This window comes from Pristiophorus japonicus, chromosome 7, assembly GCF_044704955.1.
Source record: "Pristiophorus japonicus isolate sPriJap1 chromosome 7, sPriJap1.hap1, whole genome shotgun sequence".
NCBI lineage: Eukaryota > Metazoa > Chordata > Chondrichthyes > Pristiophoridae > Pristiophorus > Pristiophorus japonicus.
In genome coordinates, this window is record NC_091983.1 from 188,739,982 (window position 1) to 188,759,790 (window position 19,809).

Sequence of the window (19,809 nt, forward strand, 5' to 3'; positions counted from 1 at the left end):
AGTTTAGAAAAAGGGACATTGTAACGGCCTTGAAACTGGAACATTTGAGATAATGAAAAGCAGCTCTCAAAGCCTACGTGCTAGACTCCATTCTAGTTATGAAAAAAAAGATAAAGAGGCAACTTTGAAAGAAAACAAATTGAACGAATTTGAAAGAAAAAGTGTCTTCGATTGTCTGATGATTTTAAATGAACAAATTTACGAAGACATGAGCCCTCCGTGTAAAATACAAAACCTAATTTGAAGAAAGGAGATCTAAAAAAAAAAGACGCAGCGTACTAAATAAGTGTTGAAAAAAAGGGGTGCTTGCGATGGAAAAAGACATAACTTACTAAATACTAGTTGATATCGGCTGTGAAAAAGATATTGGTTTAATTGAAAAAGAAGAATTTGAAGAGGTAAAAGACATTCTCCATTGATAATGATTTTAAATTACGAGAAAGTTTCACTGCAGTTTGAAAGATTTCCAAAATGGACGTTGTTTATCACGAAAAGTCCCAAACAGTCTAAACAAGCAGGAGGGTTTTGAAAATAATGAGGAGAAAAGATCTGAGCTATGCGAACTCAGCACAGAAAGAAAAAAAACTGGGAATTAGAAAATCTTACTGAATTTTAAAATTGGATTTCAGTAAACAAAATAGCTATTAAAAATATGTGGTCTCGTTTTAAATCAATTAAAAAAAATCTTTGGCAAGTACTTGAATTAGAAGTTAAGAAAAAATTGGAGTTTAATCTAAAATGCTGTCTTTCCTGATGAGAAGACTTTTATTATGACGGCTTTACTAATGATTTCTGCTGTTTTAACGGATTCCTAATTTCTAAGCAAGCTTTGAAGGCACAAAGACTTAAAAAAACAATTTTCGGATGATTACGCGAAGTCACGTAATGACATCAGGCCTTCTTACAAACCTGTAAAGGAGTTAACCCTTTCCATTGACAGCTGTTTTATACTGGACATTATTAATTTGGATTTCTTAATAGAATAAAAAAGACTCACCTGACAGATAGAGGAAATGGTGGGATAGTCAGAATAAAAATAAAACAGAACTAACCTATGTAATAATACTCGCCTGATACAAATAAAAGAAAGATACTCAAACAAAACAAATTCAAGAGTTAAAGGCTAAGATAAATAAGCTGGAAGAGATTTTTTTTAAATGGGACCAGACGGATAGTGCAGTGCGCAGCCATAGCACCATCACCTATAGCAATAGAGCCAATGTATCCCACGGTGGGTAAGTGTAGACCACAAACCCAACCTAACCCTTACCTCCGATTTCACAGAGTGACCTCGACATGCATGGATAAAAGATGAGTAGACCAGAACCCAACACCTGGTGACGACCAGGCTATCTGTTTAAAATTTGCAGATAAAACACTCACCGAGATGGGACCGCAGCGGCTACTTCGACCCTGGAGACTCAGGATACTGGGAACCTTAAGGCCCACGCAAGCACTGGATAATACAGACAGACTACGAGAGATATAGCACACGCAGGAAAGACACAACTACATGAACTATGGGGGATTTGTTTAATTTTAACGCATGGCTATGTATAGTGTATTAAGTAAGGTTGTAATGCAGCAGGCTGCCGATGCCATGGGCGCCAGTAGATTCCGAGGACAGGAACAAGTTCATAGGACCAAAAGGGGAAGGGCGCAGAAATCCAACTGGATGGAATTTCAGTTCTAGAAGCTCATGCCTGGGCAGACGAAGCTGCAAAACAAGCAGCCAAATCCACCCCGCAGGAAACAGAAGGGTGGGAACAGAACGGAGCAAAAAAGGGGATGGGACCCCAGGATGTTTAGGAAAACTGACCAGTGGGATAAAATGAAGACCAAGGGAGGAGTCTGGAATATAAGGTGTATGTCCCGAAGCGTGACACGGTAATAACACAGAGTAGCCGGTATTGATCATGCGCAGCACAAACAAGAAGGAATACAACCTAAAAAGGGGGGCGGATGGAGTGTGGAGGAAAGATGTAGTGAACCCGGAATAAAGGTCCGGCTGGGACACCAAACACACCCAAAGGGACCCTGGGAAGCCCTACCACTGCCCCGACAACCACCCTAGGGACAACAACTCTTCCCAGCACAACCACGCAAGTCCCCCCAATAAGCCCGTCCATAAAGACTGGAGCCAAAGGGGGGCTGGTAATGAAAGAATCTAAAGAAAGGATATAATTTGGGGTACATCAGCGACTACGTAACCTAAACCTAATGGATATAATTCTTCCTAGCTTCTGTGGGAATGAAACTATAAGTCATTCCCAGAACCTGACACAATGGATCCTTGAAGGCCCGGAATCCACTACCCTGAGATTTAATGTCAGAAAGGGAACAGGACTAGGTCAAACATAAAGGGGAATACTGGAAACACTCGGCATGGGTTATGCGGCAGGGGTTACGACGATGAATTCCATAGACCTGTATGCAATAGACGACCGGGTTAACAACTTAACGCAAATCTTAAGGGGTTTACTGGGGAGGGACATGGATAACCAAGCCCTACAGGCGCAATACCACAGTATGACATAACAAAGGGAGACCCCTTATACCAAACCAACAGTATCGGTGAAGAAACTGAACACAGTTACGTTACCATCACCCCTCCAGACAGGGGATTAAATTAGTATGAAAGGCATTGACATAACCGATTGCTATAAAAATAATCGTGATTTTGTGTCGAGGGTACGCCACGAATGACGAATGATGATTGCGGATTCCACCAGATAAACGGATGCATGCTGAGTATCACTCCTCTCGAACACGATTCCAAAACAATCGCTGCTCCACAAGGGAATGGAGAATGGTGCGTGAGCACAGGAGCAGCCGACCCGACGATTAAGACCAGGGGAGGAGTCACCCCCCGTGTCATCCCCAACCCTATCTTGTTTCAGGCCTATGGGAAAAATAGACGTAAATGGATACCACATACATCCTGAGACAATGGAAATTATCCACGGAATGGTCACAGGTACCTTCCGAGAAGGGTACAAGGAGGCGGTATGGGAACTGCAAGAAAAACAGACACCCAAATTAAGTGAGGAACGATTGGTGCAATGAATCCAAACCAAAGACGACACTATATCCAGCTGATGGAAGAAATAGACAAACCTACAAAGAGACACTAACGCGATGAGGCTAGTTGAGGCTAGCTCATTGAATGTATTCAAATCACAGATAGATAGATTTTTAACCAATAAGGGAATTAAGGGTTACGGGGAGCGGGCGGGTAAGTGGAGCTGAGTCCACGGCCAGATCAGCCATGATCTTGTTGAATGGCGGAGCAGGCTCGAGGAGCTAGATGGCCTACTCCTGTTCCTAATTCTTATGTTCTTATGTTATGTTCTTATGTTCTTATTAATGTTGGGGAAGTCCAGAACCAGGGGTCACAGTCTAAGGATAAGGGGTAAGCCATTTAGGACCGAGATGAGGAGAAACTTCTTCACCCAGAGAGTGGTGAATCTGTGGAATTCTCTACCACAGAAAGTTGTTGAGGCCAATTCACTAAATATATTCAAAAAGGAGTTAGATATAGTCCTTACTACTAGGGGGATCAAGGGGTATGGCGAGAAAGCAGGAATGGGGTACTGAAGTTGCATGTTCAGCCATGAACTCATTGAATGGCGGTGCAGGCTCGAAGGGCCGAATGGCCTACTCCTGTACCTATTTTCTATGTTTCTATGATGCTGGCTGATCAGCCCTGGTACTCAAAGTTGTGGGACATTGGACTTAATATTCAAATTCACCCATGGACAAGAATAATATCACATGTACTTGTAGTAATACAGGGCCTAGTTCTGATCGTCATGATGGGATTAACATGTGCACAAATTAAACAGGCCAAACAACATGGTAGAGCACGCGCTATGATTAAGGCCATAAGGGATGCACATTTAAGCAGTCCTACAGGAAGGACTTACCTTATATAACTCTGCAGGAAAGGTCTCAGGAGATCCCGAAGCTTGGGAGATGGCCACCCAGGTGAACGGACCTATCTGGAACTTGCCTACAGGGAGATAGTTATCGGGAAATATGGCCAGCTTGGCGTATAGCCAAGGGCCAAAAGGGGGGAAATGTAAGAGAAAAATTTGGCATTAGGAGCACCAGTGGGACAAGGGTTAAAGTGCTGGTTCCTGCACCGACCCATTAGGGCAACTGTATAGGGTATTGGTGAGGCCGCACCTGGAGTACTGCGTGCAGTTTTGGTCACCTTACTTAAGGAAGGATATACTAGCTTTGGAGGGGGTACAGAGATGATTCACTAGGCTGATTCCGGAGATGAGGGGGTTACCTTATGATGATAGATTGAGTAGACTGGGTCTTTACTCGTTGGAGTTCAGAAGGATGAGGGGTGATCTTATAGAAACATTTAAAATAATGAAAGGGATAGACAGGATAGAGGCAGAGAGGTTGTTTCCACTGGTCGGGGAGACTAGAACTAGGGGGCACAGCCTCAAAATACGGGGGAGCCAATTTAAAACCGAGTTGAGAAGGAATTTCTTCTCCCAGAAGGTTGTGGAATTCTCCGCCCAAGGAAGCAGTTGAGGCTAGCTCATTTAATGTATTCAAGTCACATATAGATAGATTTTTAACCAATAAGGTAATTAAGGGTTATGGGGAGCGGGCAGGTAAGTGGAGCTGAGTCCACGGCCAGATCAGCCATGATCTTGTTGAATGGCGGAACAGGCTCGAGGGGCTAGATGGCCTACTCCTGTTCCTAATTCTTATGTTCTTATGTTCCTATAAGGAGGTAAAAGGCCTCTCTTTGGCCTTGTACATTCCAGTACCAAGGCTCCAGAAGTTACCAATTCAATAATATTCCGACAGGATACAATGTGAGAACCTAAACTGACATTGATAAGACCTTGCGAAGAGGCTCGAGGCAGACTCACGGGCATCAAGGAGAATCAACAAATTCTGACTTAATGAAGTCATTCTAGTCACGGCCTAAGGTTGTCACGAGGGTCTTGGCCTGTCAATCCAAAGTAGCACTAATAAGGTAGTCCAATTAGAGAAGTAGCACTGATAAGGTAGTCCAATTAGAGATCTAGGGAGGTCTTACCAGGGAATGGAGGGGTTTTTGAAATGTATAAAAGTTGTATGACTGTGCTGTTCGGAGAGCACCTCCACTCACAGGCGGCTGTGATGAGAGGTGTTCCCGGACGTTCATAATAAAGATCATTATACCTTGCCATTCGTCTCTGTCTGCTAACTCCGGGGGCTGTTACGCGGGTTGGGACGAGTGGCGACCCTCTACATCAGGGGGCCCGCTCGTGGGAGGAGAAGCTTTCCCATTTTCCCCTTACACTCATCTACATGCTGCCTCTTGGTGATATCATCCGAAAACACAGCGTCAGTTTCCACGTGTACGCTGATGACACCCAGCTCTATCTCAACTCCTCCATGGTCGCTCAATTGTCAGATTGCTTGTGCAACATCCAGTACCGGATGAGCAGAAATTTCCTCCAAATAATATTGGGAAGACCAAAGCTATTATTTTCTGTCCCCGGCACAGACTCCGTTCCCTAGCCACTGACTCCATCCCTCTCTTCAGCAACTGTCTGAGGGTGAATCACACTGTTCGCAACCTTGCTGTCATATTTGACCCTGAATTGAGCTTTCAACCACGTATCCGCAGCATAATTAAGACCGCCTATTTCCACCTCCGGGACATCACCAAAATCCGACCCTGCCTCAGCTCATCTTCTGCTGAAACACTCATCCATGACTTTGTTACCTCTAGACTTGACTATTTCAATGCACTCCTGGCTGGCTTCCTACGTTCTACCCTCCGTAAACTTGAAGTCATCCAAAACTCGGCTGCCTGTGTCCTAACTCATTCACCCATCTCTGTCTCTTAGGCAGTTCCTCGGAGTCGAGGATGATTTGCTTCCACACTAACATGAGTTCCCAGGTGACTGAAAAGTCCAATGCATGGCCTACAGGCTCTGTCACAGGTGGGGCAGACTGTTGAGGGATGGGTGGGTGGGGTGCTTGGGCTGTTGTGCGCTCCTTCCGCTGTGTGTGCTTGGCTTCCGCTTGCTCCCGGCAAAGAGTTTCAAGGAGTTTGGCGCCGTCCCGGATGCTTCACCTCCATTTTGAGTAGTCTTGGGCCAGGGATTCCCAGGTGTCGGTGGAGAAGTTGCACTTTTTCAAGGAGGCTTTGCGGGTATCCTTGAAGCGTTTCCTCTGCCAACCTGGGCTCGCTTGCTGTGTTGGTGCTCCGAGTAGAGCGCTTGTTTTTGGAGTCTCGTATCAGGCATGCGGACGATGTGGCCCGTCCATGGGAGCTGATCGAGCGTGGTCAATGCTTCAATGCTGGGGATGTTGGCCTGAGCGAGAACACTGATGTTGGTGCACCTATCCTGCCAATGGATTTGCAGGATTTGCGAAGGCAGCGTTGGTGGTACTTCTCCAGTGCTTCGAGCTGCCTGCTGTACATGGTCCATGTCTCATTGCCTCTCGATTAAGCAACACCTCAATTTCAAAATTCTCATTCTTGTTTTTGAATCCCTTCACGGCCTCGCCCTTCCCTATCGCTGTAATCTCCACCAGCCCACAACCCCACCGCCCGAGATGTCTGCACTCCTCTAAGTCAGGCCGCTTGAGCATCCCTGATTTTAATCACTCAACCATCACTGGCCATGCCTTCAGCTGCCTAGGCCTTAAGCTCTGGAATTCTCTGCCTAAACCTCTCCCCTCTCTTTCCTCCTTTAAGATGCTCCTTAAAAGCTATCAACTTGACCAAGCATCTGTCCTAATATCTTCTTATGTCAAATTTTGTTTTATAATACTCCTGTGAAGCGCCTTGGAACGTTTTACTACGTTTAAGGCGCTATATAAATACAAGCTATTGTTATTGTTGACTGAGCCAATATTACAAATCCGCACCATGAAGCACATTTCTGACATGAACGTTTTAAAACTACTGCTGATGTTGAATACAGAGAAAATGTCAGCACAGATCCCCAATAGTTGTTATTTAAGGCACCGTGTAACTGAACAATACAGATCAGATGATCCAGGTTTACGTTCTGATCTGTGCTACTGTGTTAGCTGATCCCAGGCAGGATGACAGCAGTGGTGTTTGGCGATGGGGTAGGGTTGCCAACTCTGGTTGTACGTATTCCTGGAGGGTTCATCACATGACCTCCCAACCTCACAATGTTTTTAGCGCCCCTATGATTTTTCTCCAGGGTTGCCCATGGCTGTGTCTCGGAGATTAATCTTTCATTCCTGGAATCTCCGGTAGGTTGGTGACCCGAAGATGGGGGTGGGGAGATCAATCAGGGTTCCATCTCCTGGTCTGCAGCCAGCATTCCCTCGCTGGAAGTATATGTGCGTGTACATTGGCTGGGGAGAGGCTCGGGCTGGGGTGCGATGTCGTGTACAGACAAAAAGCTTGGCAACACTCACTGTCTCGGCTCACACATGTTCAGTGGCCCAATGACTGAAATGGAATCATAGTCCAGTATGACTTGGCCCCTTCAATTGAGGTTCTTGCCAGGACCCTGCCAAATAAATTTAATAAATCTAACCCTGGGACTTACTCAGGATCAGTGGTGTAATAATACTGTTGGCACAATTCCCTTTCCATCGAAGTTACGGCAGCACTAAGGACAGAGGATTTTTTGCAGAATGGAAGTAAATTGATTGAAAAGTTTATGGAAATTTTATTCCTTACACCTGATGTATGTTTGGCCACTCTTCAGAATATGATTCCCCCTCAACTTGGAAACTGAAGGTGCTGAGAACTTCTGAAAATAGAAAAGATTGGCTGATGATTCAGGTATAGACCACAGGGTAGATTTTACCAGTAAATTTTAAAGGATAGAAATGCTGCAGAGGTCACTGACCTACATGCCCAAATTCTTGATATGCACACCCAACAAGAAAAAAAGAAACAAAATGACTTTTATATATCGCCTTTCGCAATCTCTGGACATCCCAAAGCGCTTTACAGCCAATGAAGTATTTTTGGAGTGTGGTCACTGTAATGTAGGAAACTCGGCAGTCAATTTGTGCACAGCAAACTCCCACAAACAGCAATGTGATAATTACCAGATAATCTGTTTAAGTGATGTTGATTGAAGGATAATTATTCACCAGACCACCGGGGATAACTCCCCTGCTTTTCTTCGAAATAGTGCTATGGGACCTTTTATGTCCACTTGAGAGGGCAAACGGGGCCTTGATTTAACGTCTCATCTGAAAGGCGGTACCTCTGTCAGTGCAGCAGTCCCTCAGTACTTCTGTGCTTTAGTCCCTGGAGTGAGACTTGAACACACAACCTGGGTTCAGACATGGCTCCAGGGTGAACAAGGCTGGGAACTCAACATCCAGGGGTATTCAACATTCAGGAAGGATAGGCAGAAAGGAAAAGGAAGTGGGATAGCTTTGCTAGTTAAAGAGGAAATTAACGCATTAGTAAGGAAGGACATTAGCTTGGATGATGTGGTATCTGTATGGGTAGAGCTGCGGAATATCAAAGGGCAAAAAATGCTAATGAAGGTTGTGTACAGACCACCAAACAGTAGTAGTGAATTTGGGGATAGCATCAAACAAGAAACATAGAAACATAGAAAATAGGTGCGGGAGCAGGCCATTTGGCCCTTTGAGCCTGCACTGCCATTCAATGAGTTCATGGCTGAACATGCAACTTCTGTACCCCATTGGGTAAAATGATGGAATCAATTATTAAGGATGTCATAGCAGTGCATCTGGAAAATGGTGACATGATAGGTCCAAGTCAGCATGGATTTGTGAAAGGGAAATCATGCTTGACAAATCTTCTGGAATTTTTTGAGGATGTTTCCAGTAAAGTGGACAAAGGAGAACCAGTTGATGTGGTATATTTGGACTTTCAGAAGGCTTTCGACAAGGTCCCACACAAGAGATTAATGTGCAAAGTTAAAGCACATGGGATTGGGGGTAGTGTGCTGACGTGGATTGAGAACTGGTTGTCAGACAGGAAGCAAAGAGTAGGAGTAAACGGGTACTTTTCAGAATGGCAGGCAGTGACTAGTGGAGTGTCGCAAGGTTCTGTGCTGGGGCCCCAGCTGTTTACATTGTACATTAATGATTTAGACGAGGGGATTAAATGCAGTATCTCCAAATTTGCGGATGATACTAAGTTGGGTGGCAGTGTGAGCTGCGAGGAGGATGCTATTAGGCTGCAGAGTGACTTGGATAGGTTAGGTGAGTGGGCAAATGCATGGCAGATGAAGTATAATGTGGATATCCACTTTGGTGGTAAAAACAGAGAGACAGACTATTATCTGAATGGTGACAGATTAGGAAAAGGGAAGGTGCAACGAGACCTGGGTGTCATGGTACATCAGTCATTGAAGGTTGGCATGCAGGTACAGCAGGCGGTTAAGAAAGCAAATGGCATGTTGGCCTTCATAGCGAGGGGATTTGAATACAGGGGCAGGGAGGTGTTGCTACAGTTGTACAGGGCCTTGGTGAGGCCACACCTGGAGTATTGTGTACAGTTTTGGTCTCCTAACTTGAGGAAGGACATTCTTGCTATTGAGGGAGTGCAGCGAAGGTTCACCAGACTGATTCCCGGGATGGCGGGACTGACCTATCAAGAAAGATTGGATCAACTGGGCTTGTATTCACTGGAGTTCAGAAGAATGAGAGGGGACCTCATAGAAACGTTTAAAATTCTGACGGGTTTAGACAGGTTAGATGCAGAAAGAATGTTCCCAATGTTGGGGAAGTCCAGAACCAGGGGTCACAGTCTGAGGATAAGGGGTAAGCCATTTAGGACCGAGATGAGGAGAAACTTCTTCACCCAGAGAGTGGTGAACCTGTGGAATTCTCTACCACAGAAAGTAGTTGAGGCCAATTCACTAAATATATTCAAAAGGGAGTTAGATGAAGTCCTTACTACTCGGGGGATCAAGGGTTATGGCGAGAAAGCAGGAAGGGGGTATTGAAGTTTCATGTTCAGCCATGAACTCATTGAATGGCGGTGCAGGCTAGAAGGGCTGAATGGCCTGCTCCTGCACCTATTTTCTATGTTTCTATGTTTCCTGCTTTCTCACCATACCCCTTGATTCCCCCTAGTAGTAAGGACTACATCAAACTTCTTTTTGAATATATTTAGTGAATTGGCCTCAACAACTTTCTGTAGTAGAGAATTCCACAGGTTCACCACTCTCTGGGTGAAGAAGTTTCTCCTCATCTCGGTCCTAAATGGCTTACCCCTTATCCTTAGACTGTGACCCCTGGTTCTGGACTTCCCCAACATTGGGAACATTCTTCCTGCATCTAACCTGTCTAAACCCATCAGAATTTTAAATGTTTCTATGAGATCCCCTCTCATTCTTCTGAACTCCAGTGAATACAAGCCCAGTTGATCCAGTCTTTCTTGATATGTCAGTCCCGCCATCCCAGGAATCATTCTGGTGAACCTTCGCTGCACTCCCTCAATAGCAAGAATGTCTTTCCTCAAGTTAGGAGACCAAAACTGTACACAATACTCCAGGTGTGGTCTCACCAGGGCTCTGTACAACTGTAGTAACACCTCCCTGCCCCTGTACTCAAATCCCCTCGCTATGAAGGCCAACATGCCATTTGCTTTCTTAACCGCCTGCTGTACCTGCATGCCAACCTTAAGTGACTGATGTACCATGACACCCAGGTCTCGTTGCACCTCCCCTTTTCCTAATCTGTCACCATTCAGATAATAATCTGTCTCTCTGTTTTTACCACCAAAGTGGATAACCTCACATTTATCCACATTATACTTCATCTGCCATGCATTTGCCCACTCACCTAACCTATCCAAGTCACTCTGCAACCTCATAGCATCCTCCTCGCAGCTCACACTGCCACCCACCTTCGTGTTATCCGCAAATTTGGAGATACTACATTTAATCGCCTCGTCTAAATCATTAATGTACAAAGTAAACAGCTGGGGTCCCAGCACAGAACCTTGCGGTACCCCACTAGTCACTGCCTGCCATTCTGAAAAGTACCCATTTACTCCTACTCTTTGCTTCCTGTCTGCCAACCAGTTCTCAATCCACGTCAGCACCCTACCCCCAATCCCATGTGCTTTAACTTTGCACATTAATCTCTTGTGTGCGACCTTGTCGAAAGCCTTCTGAAAGTCCAAATACACCACATCAACTGGTTCCCCCTTGTCCACTCTACTGGAAACATCCTCAAAAAATTCCAGAAGATTTGTCAAGCATGATTTCCCTTTCACAAATCCATGCTGACTTGGACCTATTAGGGATGCATGCAATAAGCGTACAGCAGTTATCATGGGCTACTTTAAACTACATTTAGATCGGGCTAACCAAACTGGTAGCAATATGGTGCAGGTGAATTACACATTTCTAGACCAATATGTCGAGGAACCTACTAGAGGGCTGGCCATCCTCGACTGGGTGATGTGTAATGAGAAAGGACTAATTAGCAATCTTGTTGTGCGAGGCCCCTTAGGGAAGAGTGACCATAATATGGTAGAATTCTTCATTAAGATGGAGAGTGACACAGTTAATTCAGAGACTAGGCTCCTGAACTTAAGTAAAGGTAACTTCGATGGTATGAGACGTGAATTGGCTAAATAGACTGGCGAATTATACTTAAAGGCAATGGCAGACATTTAAAGATCACATGGATGAACTTCAACAATTGTACATCCCTGTCTGCAGTAAAAATAAAACAGGGAAGGTGGCTCAACCGCTGCGAACAAGGGCAATTAGGGATAAGTGTTAAATCCAAGGAAGAGGCATATAAATTGGCCAGAAAAAGCAGCAAACCTGAGGACTGGGAGAAATTTAGAATTCAGCAGAGGAGGACAAAGGGTTTAATTAGCAGGGGAATATAGAGTATGAGAGGAAGCTTGCTGGGAACATAAAAACTGACTGCAAAAGCTTCTAAAGATATGTGAAGAGAAAAAGGTTAGTGAAGACAAACGTAGGTCCCTTGCATTTAGAATTAAGTGAATTTATAATGGGGAACAAAGAAATGGCAGACCAATTGAACAAATACTTTGGTTCTGTCTTCACGAAGGAAGACACAAATAACCTTCCGGAAGTACTAGGGGACTGAGGATCTAGTGAGAAGGAGGAACTGAAGGAAATCCTTATTAGTCAGGAAATTGTGTTAGGGAAATTGATGGGATTGAAGGCCGATAAATCCCCAGTGCCTGATAGTCTGCATCCCAGAGTACTTAAGGAAGTGGTCCTAGAAATAGTGGAGGCATTGGTGATCATTTTCCAACAGTCTATCGACTCTGGATCAGTTCCTACAGACTGGAGGGTAGCTAATGTAACACCGCTTCTTATGTTCCCAGCAAGCTTCCTCTCTATTTTCCCTCTCCTAATTAATCCCTTTGTCCTCCTCTACTGAATTCTAAATTTCTCCCAGTCCACAGGTTTGCTGCTATTTCTGGCCAATTTATAGACCAGTTAGCTTGACATCGGTAGTGGGGAAAATGTTGGAATCAATTATTAAAGATGAAATAGTAGCGCATTTGGAAAGCAGTGGCAGGATCGGTCCAAGTCAGCATGGATTTATAAAAGGGAAATCATGCTTGACAAATCTTCTGGAATTTTTTGAGGATGTAACTAGTAGAGTGGACAGGGGAGAACCAGTGGATGTGGTGTATTTGGACTTTCAAAAGGCTTTTGACAAGGTTCCACACAAGAGATTGGTGTGCAAAATTAAAGCACATGGTATTGGGGGTAATGTATTGACGTGGATAGAGAACTGGTTGGCAGACAGGAAGCAGAGAGTCGGGATAAACGGGTCCTTTTCAGAATGGCAGGCAGTGACTAGTGGGGTGCCGCAGGGCTCGATGCTGGGACCCCAGCTCTTTACAATATACATTAATGATTTAGATGAAGGAATTGAGTGTAACATCTCCAAGTTTGCAGATGACACTAAGCTGGGTGGCGGTGTGAGCTGTGAGGAAGACGCTAAGAGGCTGCAGGGTGACTTGGACAGGTTAGTTGAGTGGGGAAATGCATGGCAGATGCAGTATAATGTGGATAAATATGAGGTTATCCACTTTGGTGGCAAAAACATGAAGACAGAATATTATCTGAATGGCGGTATATTAGGAAAAGGGATGTGTAATGAGACCTGGGTGTCATGGTACATCAGTCATTGAAAGTTGGCATGCACGTACAGCAGGCGGTGAAGAAGGCAAATGGCATATTGGCCTTCATTGCTAGGGGATTTGAGTATAGGAGCAGGGAATTCTTACTGCAATTGTGCAGGGCCTTGGTGAGGCCTCACTTGGAATATTGTGTTCAGTTTTGGTCTCCTAATCTGAGGAAGAACGTTCTTGCTATTGAGGGAGTGCAGCGAAGGTTCCCCAGACTGATTCACGGGATGGCAGAACTGACATATGAGGAGAGACTGGATTGATTGGGCCTTTATACACTGGAGTTTAGAAGAATGAAAGGGGATCCATAGAAACATATAAAATTCTGATGGGACTGGAGAGGTTAGATGCAGGAAGAATGTTCCCAATGTTGGGGAAGTCCAGAACCAGGGGTCACAGTCTAAGGATAAGGGATAAGCCATTTAGGACTGAGATGAGGAGAAACTTCTTCACTCAGAGAATTGTGAACCTGTGGAATTCTCTATCACAGAAAGTTGTTGAGGCCAGTTTGTTAGATATATTCAAGAGGCAGTTAGATATGGCCCTTACAGCTAAGGGGATCAAGGGGTATGGAGAGAAAGCAGGAAAGGGGTACTGAGGTGAATGGTCAGCCATGATCTTATTGCATGGTGGTGCAGGCTCGAAGGGCTGAATGGCCTACTCCTGCACCTATTTTCTATGCCTATGCCTAAGTCCAACCTGCTGACTCAGCGACGAGAGTGTTACCCACGGAGCCACAGCTAACAAATTCTTAAACTTACCCTCATTCCTTTGTCTACTCTTGAAATGTTAACTTGTCTTTTCTCTTAACCATACTGATGGATTTGCCATGTATTTCCAGTGCGTTCTGTTTTTATTTCAGATTCCCAGCATTTTGTTGTCTTTTAATTCGTTTCATCATGGTGGCAACTAAACTTATCTCATTATTTTTCATGACTTTCATCTTACATTGAATTTTACTAGAGCTGTGACACATTTGTGATTTTCTACATTGTGTTTATTAGTCATTGCTGATTTGTGCCTCTTTGGTCAGTCTGTCATGCATAAAGGTAAGAGGACAGCCAGTAAACAGGGTTACAGGAAAGTAATTAAGTCATTTACAGTAAAGTCCTTTTTCTTTCAGTGACAGTGAATACTGTGGAAAATCCCTTACAATTCATGGTATGATGGGCGTCACATCAAGGGTAATGATCATTTTAACCTCGTATCTGATGCAGTGAGCATAAGAAGAAAGACCCAAGATGCAAGTCTGCTGTGGTTTCAGTTGTCAGTTTGTCTGTGTGGTGGCAGTAACACTCAGTGTCTCAGCCACAATGATGAGTCACAGAAATGTTGTCTGGAGAGGCACTCTCCTTGGGATACCGGCCCATATATGTACATATTTCTGTGAAAGATGCATAAAGCTTTCAATTAGTGTGGGTTCCAAGCAAGTTATCTATCCAGAATGAGTTGCTTTAGAAGCTGAGGTTTTCCCAGGAAATTTGCACAAAGAAAGTTGCTTAGCCCACAACATGTGCACAATCTTCTGTGATTTCAGCTGCAAATTATAATTGCATAATTTCTGGAATGGAGATAAAAAGCAAAACGTGTGCGTGGTATCAAAGGTTTCAAATGTAGATGATTTGTTTGAGAGTAAAAGAGCAATACGGACAAGAAATTCTCGGTAGATGATGGGGGAAAATTGCGGTCGGAGGCCCTGCCATATGCAGCTCTGCCAAACGATGATACTATCTTGTTTACAGTACTTGCCAAGTTCCGATTTTTCAATGATATCTGCTTTAAGCCTTTGTCCGTCGTCATGCATGATTGGGCAATCGTGATGGCCTTGCTCAAATCCAGCATCTCCGCTGCCAGTAGCTTACGCAGGATCACCTCGTGGTTGATGCCGATTACAAAGAAGTCCTGCAGCGTGTCTCCCAATGCAGTTTCAAACTTACACGGTCCAGCTAGACGTCTTAGGTCGGCAACGAATTCCGATACATCCTGGCCCTCAGAACGAACGTGCGAATAGAATCGATATCTTGAGATGATGATGCCTTCACTTGGTTTGAGATGGTCACGTACCAGAGCACACAATGTTTCATAGTCCTTATACGTTGGATTTAAGGACGAGAAGAGATTCTTTATGAGTCCATGGATTTTCAGACCGCAAACCGTGAGGAGGACTGCCTGGCGTCGAACTGCGTCTGCCTCTTTCTCCATTTTGTTGGCCACGAAGTACTGGTTCAAGCGGGCTACAAAGTCTGCCCAATCGCTCCAGAATTCCAATTGTGCTCATTTTTGCCTGCGAGGGTTCTTGTTACCTCGTCGCCAAGTGTTGTGTCTGCAATAACTCAATAGACTGAATACTGTAAACTCCGAACAGGTACATACCTGGCTCTACTTTATTAGGTCCTAAAGTGATTACATTACAAGATGGCTGGCCTTTTATACCTGGGCCAGACACACGTGCGCACAACCCAATGACCTCCGACAGTGGCGCCACCTGGTGGCTAGTAAACCCAAGCATACATACATGACAGAAATGATTTTGTGTATGCTTTTTGCATCTTTCTTTATTATGTAATAAATCTTTATTTTTTGATCCTATATCTGGGCAGGTGTCTCATTTGATGGTGGGAAATGATGTATGAAAGGACTCATTGGGATGGCCATGGAAAAGCAAAGATAAAGGGTGATGTGGGCATTAACTCATCGAAAACGAGCAGCAATGAGACGGGTCTGCACTTCCCTTGCAGGTTTGGGATGGCAACGCTGCCTCCTGGGTGGCTGGCGACGTATATCCTGGTCCTCCTCCTCCTCCTCCTCCTCCTGCGCCTCCCCCTGTGGTGGTGCTGCAGGTTCGACCAGGCGAGTACTGCAACACTCCACCAGAGCATTCCAGGCAACGGAACCTCTGTTTAAGGATCCCAAATGCAATGCTCAATTATGCACGTAATGGCTGAATGAGAGTTGCTGTAAGCATGTTAGGCAGCAGTCCTGGGATTGCGATGGGGAGTCAGCAGCCATGTGCACAGGGGATATCCCTTGTCACCAAGCAGTCGTCCACAATCTTGGTTTGGGCCTGAGAACACGGCGGGCACACTGCTCTGGTGCAGGATGAAGGAATCGTGGCTGCTGCCTGGATACCGGGCATCAACTGCCATGATCCTGCATTGATGGTCGCACACCAGCTATACGTTGAGGGAGTGGAATCCCTTTCTGTAGATAAACATCTCCGTGTGGGTTTGCGGTGACCTCAGTGCGACCTGTGTGCAGTCGATGGTGCCCTGAACCCTGGGGAACCCCGCAATCGGCACAAATCCTGTCTGCCACTCCATCTACTTCCCCCTGCTCATCAGGAAAGAAATGTATTGCAGTCTTCTCTTGTAGAGAGCATCTGTGACTTGCCGGAGCGAGGGGCGGAGAACTGAGAGATGTGTTAGATATGTCTGCAGTTGGAAACTGGAAAGAGCCAGTTGCGTAAAAGTTTAGTGCAATGGTCAGTTTGGTTTCTATGCTAGGAGCTGTCCTCAGCCTTGTCTGAGGCGGCAGATCTGGGCGCAGGAGATTGCACAGCTCCCTGTGCGTGTCCTTCCTAAATTGGAGCCTTCGCAGACATTGCTCATCTGTGAGCTCCGTGTAGGAAAACTGATGGCGGTGCACCCTTACACGGTAGGGCCATCTTCCCCCAACTCTATGCTGGGCCCCTCCTATGGCAGCTGGCTGATTGCCTTCTCCCTCATCCCCTTGATGTTTCTCAGCCTCTGCAGGCTGCTGCTGGCAAGCATCTGCCTCATCGCCCACTATCTGGTGCGGTGGGTCAGTGTACCTGACCCTGCTCCTCATGCCAGCTCCTTCCTGGCCAACTTCTCTGTCTAGAGGTCTCCAGGCCCTTCTCTATGGTGGGCAGCCATGCCTGCTGCCTCTGGACCCACTGGTGATGTCATCGCCTTCTCCTGCGTGTCTCCCTGCCACGTACAATGTGCACAAGGTGTTCCCCTGCGAGCATTGAGCCCATTGCATCTGCAGGCTCAACCCTCACTATGAGGCCGCTGTGGAGTACAGATTGAGGTCTCGAGGCCACTAGTAATCACTGCCGATGTCAAAAGAGCGAGTGAGAAACATTTAAAAAAGTCCACAAAAGTTTTTACAAGTCCGAAAAAGTTTGGTCCAAAAAATGGCGATTCACCCAACACTGCTTTCACCTCCACTGACGGTTTCGAGCCGGCCGGCACAGTGCTCCGACACAAAAAGCTGTCAGGGGCATCGTCAGGCAGCAGGTTCCATTTTTTTATACTGAATAAGGCGGCATCCACAATACCGCGGCGGAAGTTGGGGGAGCGGGGCGCAAGTGAGCACCGCTGCAAAACCCGTGAGGACAATTTCGCTGGCGGCGGTCACTGGACCGCAAGTCGCCGGCCGCTCGACTCCGCCACTTGGCCGCCGCTTTCCGGCGGTCAGCGGCCTTTTCAAGAAGCTGAATTTTGGCCCCATGCGTGTTTCCCTTTTTCAGACTTTGATTTCTTTAATGCTGTAGAGATGTTTTTTTTCCGATTCGGAAACATTCTGAAACAAGTCAAATTCCACTGTTTTTCTTTTCTGCAAATTACTGAGGGAACCGTGGTTAACGGAAAACATAATAAACAGGTTCCCTGCAGCTGCAAATTTATGTGCCAACAGTCAAACTTGTACTTTTAGTGTTTTTCAGTTAGAAATGATGCAAAACTATCGGACAGGCTGGCACTAATAATAAGATATACTGAAGTGAAGCAAAAATAGAATTTGCAATTCTTTCCATCACACAACTGTCCAGCTGAATTCCAAAACAATTTTGTCTGAAATGGAACAATACCCACAATTTCCTATTACTTTACAATATTTAAAGGGGGTGATTTTCGGCAGCGCGTACAGACGCTAACGATCTTCCGAGGGCGTCAAGATGGGGCCTTGAGCTGAAACATCGGTTTAGCCTGCAATAACATTTTGTTTAATAATGCTACTGTGAAGTGCTTTGGGATGTTTTACTACATTAAAGGTGCTATATAAATGAAAGTTGTTGTTGTTGTTGCGTGCAAGATGCCATCTTGGTAAAGGAGTTGAAGCTTGCGCTAAGAACGGCTGCCCGGAGGCTCGTTAAGGGGCTTAACTCCCTCTGCGCATGTGCACTCCATGCAGAAACCCCCACACATGCACCCACTCTTTTTCAAATATTGAAATCAATCAGCAAAATTTGATATGAATGACATACTGACATTGCAGACTCAGAAGCTGCTATGAAGAGAGAACTGCCCTCCTTGCTCTCGCTTGTTTGATCAGTGCCTCCAGGGGGGCCTTAGACAACCTGGGGGCACATATCTAAAAAAAGAACTCTTCTTGAAGCAATCTTCCAGCAGGGACTGCAAACTCCCTTTAAGAGGTGCATTCCTGCTTTAAGTAGGCCTCAACAGCCCCGCCAGAAACTGCGACATGAAAGTGGGCAGACTTCCCACTCCAGATACGATCGGGTGGGAAACCCGCCAATCAAATGTTAATGAGGCCCGGGAGTTAAAATACTGCTGGCCAGAAACCTGGGCCAGTGAGTGCATTTTGCACTTGCCTCGCTCCCCCCGCTCCCCACCCCCGCCCTCCCTAATCAACTGCCCAAAGCTCAGTGGGACTTAAAATCAACCCTTCAGTGTCAACCACTTTGTATGGGGCTGTAGCTGCGTGTAGGAGTGGCAGGTTATCTTCCATAGAGAACATACGTTAACCAGCCTACAAATGACCAGATTTATTGAGTTCAATCTTAAAATTTGCCAATTTTTAGTCTCTGGTCTGCCAGTACAACACTGTAACCACAACACTATAGTACCCCGATATCACCTTTTCTGCATCAGTTCAAGGATGCCAATGCCATTAGTCATTTAATCGTTATATGGTGGCATTTCCTGCTGTAGACCCAATGTTATTAAGCAATTCTAACAGCTATATAGGTCACTAAATTATCTGTGATTGGCAAGTGGAGACCATCCGCTGCTTGAGGAACAGCATCTCTTCAAACTCGGGAGACACGTCTCTTCTGGATCTGGCACTTCATTTTCAGGCAGAATGAACCTTACATTCAATCGATATTTGCTCCAGTTCTGTAGAGCCATTTCATTCTCAATTACAGAAGGCAATCTGTTGTTCTTACCCGGTCTGACCTATGTGACGCCAGACCCACAGCAACGTGGCCCTCTGACATGGCCTAGCAAGTCACTCAGTGGTATCCAAGAAGGTGGCTCATCACCACCTGCTCGAGGGCAACTAGGGATGGGCAATTAATGCTGACCTTGCCGGTGACGTCCACATCCTGTGAATCAATTAAAAAAATATATTTTTGTCAGATATTTGTTAAGTAGTTAGCAATAATATAAAAGGGATATTATTACATAATTAGCCCATTTTGTTTTGTTCAGGTTTGGGTTGTGTGAGCCTAGACAAGTGAATGTTTGTTCATTAGACGACTTCACAGCCAAGCCCATTCACATTCTCACTGAGCATCGGCAGGATACATCAGAAACAAGAACAGAACAAGTGACCTCCTTCTGTGCTGTATGATTCTAACGCTCTGGTGAGCCTTGTGAGCCTGGAGAATCAGGACCTATTTGCTCGGGGTAGTATTTCAAGCCTATCTGTTATGTTTGTAACCCTATGTAACCAGCATTCTA